Source organism: Patagioenas fasciata, chromosome 4 (assembly GCF_037038585.1).
Source record: "Patagioenas fasciata isolate bPatFas1 chromosome 4, bPatFas1.hap1, whole genome shotgun sequence".
In the NCBI taxonomy this organism is placed as follows: domain Eukaryota; kingdom Metazoa; phylum Chordata; class Aves; order Columbiformes; family Columbidae; genus Patagioenas; species Patagioenas fasciata.
Window position 1 is genome coordinate 16,790,368 of NC_092523.1, and position 7,701 is coordinate 16,798,068.

The window sequence follows — 7,701 nt, forward strand, 5'->3', positions numbered from 1 at the left end:
GTAGTAAAATGTTAAGAAGCAAATCTGCGTTTTTGAAAGCTGAGATGCACAAGTAATACAGACAACTGTGCTGGAGTAAATGATAGCTTTGTAACAGGTGGTCTTTTTTTTTTTTTTTAAGTATATAAAAATGACACAATTTCACAGGAAACTTGGCAATAAAACGCAATTAACAATGGCAATTGCCTGGTTTCATTCTGACTGGTTATTCTGTTGCAAAGAAGGCCTGCAAATTTTGTGGATTTGCAGGTGGATGTACTTGGAAGAGGTTGCAGAATACTCATGGCTCATTTGCTTTTCCCCTCATTAACGCCTGTTGCAAAGGGAGAAGACTCAGGTCAGGTACCGTGGCTATCACACACTCTGGATACGCCTCAGTCCCTTTCCCCGATACGGCTCCCCAGGCCCACAAAGCTTGGTGTCATCTGCTGTGCCGTGCTGCTTGCCCTTAAGGAGCATTAACATTGTCCCACTTTACTTATGAGTACAGGTGCAGCATAGGTGTCCCACTAACACACACTCCAGGCTGTGCTGCTCAGGTTACATGTACAGCAGAACATGAGTGATCTTATTTCCAACAAGTAAAGAGAAGCATTTTGATTACCTGTGATCACACATCTGATACGCCATGCAGACATACCCTACTGGATAGGTATAATTCCATATCCTATTGCTCTGCTGAAAATTCATAAACCAAAAATCCCTTCAAACCAATACGAAGCGTCCGAATTCACAGAAAACTAACTAAAAGGAAAAATAATCAATGAGGTTTTTTTCCACCATATGGAAGAAATATAGTTTCTTAATATAGTATGAAACATGTTTGGTTTTGAAAACGTGTTTTCAATCTGATGAAGCTAACATCTGTCACAACTTGTCCAAGAAAAATGGGCTAACTTGTGCCCCGGGCCCATAGCTAACACTGCCAGAGAGCACTGCTCAGAAACCTGAGAGGAATCTGAATTATTGTGTAATAAGGTGATATCAATATTACAGACTTCCAGAACCACACAGCACTGGGAAAGCTGCTTCTGTGACCCTATTGCCACAGTATTGCAGTTTCCTTAGTCTTTGATATATTTAACCCGACAACACCTTGCTACTATTAAACATATTTTTGAGATTAGGAAACACATGAAATACATAAAGATTTGTTCGCCTTGCTAGCCATTGCTTGGCCTTGTGTGCTTACCATGAATCACAGTGTTTGATTTAAAATGTCAGCCTCTCAGGGGGTCAGGAGGCTCAACGGAATAGTATGCAAATGGCCTGAATCCTGTTAAGGTCCATATGCCTCGTGTTTCCTCTGGGCTGACCCCAGGTAGCTGCCCCCACGTATCACTTCAGACTCCTGAATCTCCCCAGAGTCACCCTTCAGGGGTCACATGGCTGTGACTGTAGGCTTTCATTTAAAATAACAGCCTTTATAAGTCTAGAGAAAAAAATTAAAAACTGGTGTCCTGGTTTTGTTAAAAACAAGTTTCTCTTTTAGTGAATTTGCCTGTCAGCTAAAGCCTTCATGTTAGCTGCATTTTCCTGGAGAACTCAACACATGTTTTGGTAAACATAGCAATGGAATGCAAACTTATTGATAAGCACGGATGGACATCTCGCGAGAGGGGCAACGAGAAACTGGTGACCGAGAGACTGACCAACGGTGTATAACATTCCATTCACGTGAATACTTCATATAAAAGTGGGAGATCACGAGGATCTTGTCCCTTTTGCCCTTTTTTTCCCTTTTTTCCCTTTTCCTTTTTTTTTTCCTCATGGCTGACATTAGGAGAGGACCTTGCTGGTCGTCCCTGCGAACTGAGGCCTAGTGAGAGACTGAATCCAGCTCTGGTTGGCTACAGAGTCTAATCCAGGACTTTGGGTGCTGGCTCTGCAGTTGCTGAGACTTACAAGATTGGTTTTGTATATTTTGTATTATTTTCTCTATTCTTCTTAGTAGCATTAGTAAAACATCTTTAACTTTTCCAACTCTCTTCTCTCTGTCCTTCTTTCCCTCCCGATCGCCTGTCCTGAGTGGGAAGGGGGGAGAGGGAGGGGCAAAAGGGGGAAGTGGGGGGGAGAGGAGGTTAACAATACATCTGCCAGGGTTTGATTGTCACCCCGCAATCCTAATCCTCGACAACTGGAAACAAAGATTTAAATGTGAAGGGCAATAAACCTTACCCTCAGCATATAAATATATATATATATATATATATACACACACACACACACATATATATTTAAGCTATTATGCTGGAGTTACTTAGATGCATCCTTTGATGTGTGCTGTTGTCCAAGGTAACACAGGTAAGATTAGCATTGATGTGACAGGTTCCTAAAGCTGCTGCAGGGTCATCACTGCTCTCTGTGGTTCCTCTAATGAAACTACTACACTTGACTCTGGTAGCAGACAGCATGTGAAATGACACTAGTATGTCCAAAAGGTGTTACCATATTATACATCCAGGAGGTGTTAACCTACTATACTACTATATGTTGTTTTCCTTTGGCTCTATTTAATGTACTAGATGTCTGGAATCCTAGGTAAATACCTGAAGTCCTCAGAGAAATCCAGGATAACAATTCTTGATGGAAAAAGAGATGAAGTTCGGGTAAGGCCATGCACATTGCACGTTCATTTCCCCAGTGGAAAATCAAGCTGCAACAGGTTTCTCCTTTCCCCTGTCCCCACAGTATTTCTTATAACACGTTTCTGCTCTATTAATAGCAAACAAGATATTCACCATCATCATACAAACCATGTGGTTGAGAATGACCATGCGCAGTTGCTGGTAAGTTAAACTCTTACCTTCTGCAACACTGCTCAGCATGACCACTCCTGTTGCTCTGCTGCTGCTTGCTGTTTCCCATCTTATTCCTATCTCAGGTCTTGCCACTGCTGATCCAAAATGCCAACAGCTTTCCCCATCAGGGTACTCTGTGCTGCTGCTTGTAACTAAGCAATACAAGGATTTGGTTGGTATGTTACGTGCAGTCAAACACGTCCCTCATATATCCTGAGGCACTTCATCTTTCTTCATTAGCAGATGACACATAATGAACGAACAATGAATAGTTGTTGGCTTTTGGCTAAACTGAAGTCTTAGGCACAACTGTTCAAATATTTCATTCCACAATTGATCCGTCTCTTCATATGAATGGCCATTAAAAAAAAAGTTTAGCAGCAGGTACCATTACTACTTATATTATTAGTGCTGTTTGACTTTTCCCAAATTTTGGTCAAAAGCTGAATATTTATAGGCACACCTTTGTGATAACTGCAGGTCATTTAACTGGAATTTGTGTCTTCATTACAGTGGTAAGTATGAATCAAGTTCAGCTACAAGGCATATGAAAGGGACTCACCTCCAGCTTTTGGAGCTTCCTTTGTCTCTAAGGCAGGATGAATACTGCAGACCTGCTCAGCTACCACTGCAGTCTGGAAGTCTAAAGAAATGGTGGGGCCAGGGAAGATATTTCTTTAGTGCAACATACAGGTTTAAGTGATTTGAATGTGGATGTAGAAGACATGAAACTTTTTGAATTTTGCAGAAAACTGAAGTCACGGCACATGCATTTTAAAAGTGTGCACAAAATGTTGGCTGGGATTGCCAGCTTGCTTCATTTGTTGAATCCATTGATTTTGAGATGCTGGCCACAAAAGAGGCACATGAATTTCCTTGTGGGTGAAAAAGGATATTCTTCAAACACTTTTTCCAAGCTGGAGCTTTCCTGGGAGCTCACCACTAATGATGCCTCCATCAGACAGATTTCACTGCAGACTAGCATCTCAGTGGCAGGTCTCTGCAAATCTCAGTAAAGCAAGCTGGGTTCTGGAAAGAACAAAGAAAACATTGTTCCTATGTGCTGCTTGTTACCAGACAGATGCATGTCCAATGTGGAATAAATCAACTTGGTACAAAAGGAGAACTGGTAATTGTTTTTCTACAACTATTTTCAAAGGAGATTTCTCTTACATCTCCTGTCTAGAGCCCACGTGGCCCCTGAGTGGTCTGTAATGCAATGCACCACTCAGATTGTGCCCATTATGTGTTGTTTCCTGTGAACCAGCAGTATGTTTGGTGATTTAGTACCACATAACAAAATGGTACACGGTAGAAGGAGCGCTAGACATCCTCCATCAGAGCTCTGAAGCACAATTCAGCTAATTCATCAGCTGATGGATCAAATGCAAAGACTCCCAGACTCCATGAAAATACGTTTTCTTAAAACACCCAGAGTTCAGAAGTCAAATTTTAGACCCTGTTATTGACTTCTAGGGACCAGAGGCATTTGGAAACACTTATCACCCCAAATACAGGAGAGAAAATAAGACCATAAGATTGTCTAGTCTCAAAGGCGCTTCTAGCAAACAGCAGATATGTTTTAGTCTCTTGCATGGTTTTAATTGGTAGATGAAATCTGAGGTGACTATGATGAGCAGTAACTCGTCATAATTGGGTGTACTAATGAGAACATTTAAACTAGTGGGAACAAGCCTAAAGAAAATAAACATTTCAAGTGTTACTACAAACAGTGAAGTCTGTTTCTTTCTGGACTTTAAAAAGGATACTGTGACATGTTAGTAGCCACTGGATGAGACTGTTGCTCACTACCAATAATCAGTTGGAAATGGCACTCGTAAGAACTTCCCGTCATCGATAAAAATCAGCAGCAACAAGCCAAGGAGTGGGAGTTAACACTCCATGGTAACTGGATGTAGCTGTTGCAATAACAACCAGAAAAAATATGCCTGGATCTTTCTTAGGCATGTAAATGTTTTACATAATTTCTATGAACATATAATTTTAAGTTGCCTTTTTCCATATGTCTGTTCACATGATTATATAACCTAATAAAAAGGTTTTTAAGATGCTCAAAATTTTAAGTTGATTTCTTTTGCTTATAAATTAAAGCTATTTGGTTCATTTAGTGAATAAAGTAGATTGTCCACTAATGGGGAACTTGGATTATCGACTGGCTCTGCATTATATATCAGTACTTCCAGAGTCTAGGAAGTAGTTGGATTCCCACTTCATATTTGTTCATATTGCTTCTGTTCAGCCATACACCCACACAAACACTTCCAGCTTCTGGAGGAACTGAGAAGCCAATACAAGTGTCGACATTTTGAGCTCTTGGAGAGTGTAGGTGCTGGTGGAATTCATCAAAGATTTACAAGGAGAACATTCAGAAATTGTAGTGAAATTGCCAGCTCTTGGTTGCTCAGCTTCATGATGTTCCCAAATGCCATTCTGTGGTGACTCAAGTAAATGAACACTGAATCAGCAAATTCTGAACCCAAATTAATACTTAATATAAGTCCGGAAACTTGAATGCACCTTAACTAGGAACAGATTTAGCTTACAGATTCTACCACTATGTTGACACATAGTCTGTTATTTTAGTCTTCGGCATGGACTAGCAATTCTCTCAAAACAGTTATTTCAGGCAAATATAAGGGAGAAAGGTATGCTCAAACCCAATCATCCTTTGATACCCTCTTATCAAAGTAGAAGATATACTGTCTATAAGCATTGCTCAACATGCTGGCAGCCACTGTGAAGAAACTTGAGCTGCATATTCTTGGAATCTGAAGAACTTTCATATTCATCAGATTTAGATGAGGTTCTTAGGGACATGGTTTAGTGCTAGTTAGGTTAGGTTGGGTTATGGTTAGACTCGATGATCCTGAGGGTCTCTTCTGACCGAAATGATTCTAGGATTCTATAGGTCAGATACCTCAAGGTATCAGTGTGGGTCATATTGACTGAAGTGTTTGCTGAACTCATGCAGAAGTTGTGTCTTGTATTCATGAACAAGCCTGAAAGATTTGACACTTCTTTACATTAACAAAGAGTCTGGAAAGAAAGAGCTGTTTGTTGAAAGACTGTTTTTTGTGCCTTTGCTACTTTCTCCTTTGGTCCTGTTTTCAGTCATTCAATTAGTTCTATTTGAAAGCAGTTAATTACTCAGCCACCTCTGCCTTATCAGTCAACAGTAAATTATAGTAGCTATTTCAAAGGATAAAATTAGTCCTAATGATAGGCTATTAGCCAAATTTACTTCTGACTAGTAGTTTAAGTCAAGAGAAGCTCCATTAGTGTTGAATAGACTTATGTCCCTGAGAACAGTGGTTTTGTGTAACTATGTAAACCTCAGGAGGAAAACACAGGGCATCTCAAGCAATACAAATACAAGGTTTTCAAATGCAAAGGAGAAGCCAAATTCAACATTCATTTGGCAAGAGATAAGAAGGGTGATATGAGGATGGGTACCGTGTAGGAAGTTGAGTTACTTTTCATCTCTAAGTAAATCTTGCTCTACTTCCAAAGACTGAAGCCAAGATAGAAATGCTGGCTATACCCTTGCCAGAACTGTCTACAGGAGTAAGCACGGGGTAAATTCAAATGAACCACACAGGCATGATCTGATATCATCAGCTCCTAATAAAATCCTAAATTCAGACTTTAAGGTGACCTCAGTGCTGCAGTACCAGGTACAAAACTGAAACAAAATTAGGAAAAAGAAATGCCTACAGCTTTTACTAGGAAGGGCTCCAAAAGCCAACAAGCACCTGTGAGTTCAGGAGTTTGTAATGACTCACCAAGCCTCACTTAACCCGGTCTAATACAATTCTGGTGTTTGTTTTGTTTTTTTGATTGTTTGTTTATTTTTCTTTTCACATGCCCCTGACACATACTTCATCTGTTCTTTGAGAGGAAGGAGGCATAAATTTGTGTGATGTGCTTCTGGAGTGATCCTGGTTTATGTACATCTTCTTCAGTTCTTTCATTGTGACAAAGGGCTATAAAATAAGCTGATACTTGAATAGTCACCTGAAGATAAGGGGTAGCCTCATAACATCAAGCAAGAAATATTATATCTGATAGCAGTGGCATCCAGTTAAACATTGCCAGCTTTTGAAGGGGGAAACTTCACTGGAACTTTCCTTGGAAACATACTCCAGCTGGTTGAGGGAAAGCTATCTACTCAGGTACCAAGAAGACTTTTTAATACTATTACAGCTCTTTGTTTTACTCTTGTTAGTAAAATTATTGTATGTTAAAACAGATCTTTCCTCCTTTCATCATTTTCTGCATAATGTAGCAACACACACTGTTCTTCAAAGCCTTTTAATTATAGGCATAGAACTTTTAAAAACATATTTCTATGAGCCTTCCCTATACCCTGAAAAAATACATGGAAATCAAAGTAGATGTAAATTACCAGTCTATGCTTTCTGTGAATTGTATTTTTATACATCACTAAGCATCACACATACAGAATCTCATATGATCATTTTTTAGCATTTCTTTTGCATATACATTTTTTTCTTCTTTTAGTTTGAAAAAAAGACAAGTTTACAAATGTGATTTCTTTTAGCACTATTCCCCTTCCATTGCCTGGAAGATATCCCTCTGTTTTACCAATTTGAAACTCTTAAAAATCGTGGGTCACCCTTATGAGGTTAAGTTAGAATGCAATAGTTAAGGGATTAATAAAGGGGTATGTGGGGGGGTGTATTTGGTTATTTGGCTTTTGGACTGCTGAGCTGGACTTGTCTGTGGTTTTATGCTGACTCGTACTGAGAGGGCTGGACCTGAAGCCATCCTTTGGAGAGCCCTTTGGAACAAGGAGTAGGAACAGAGCTGCCATGGCATGTCCATCTCTAGGGATTCAGCTGCTGTGGAATAGCCCAAA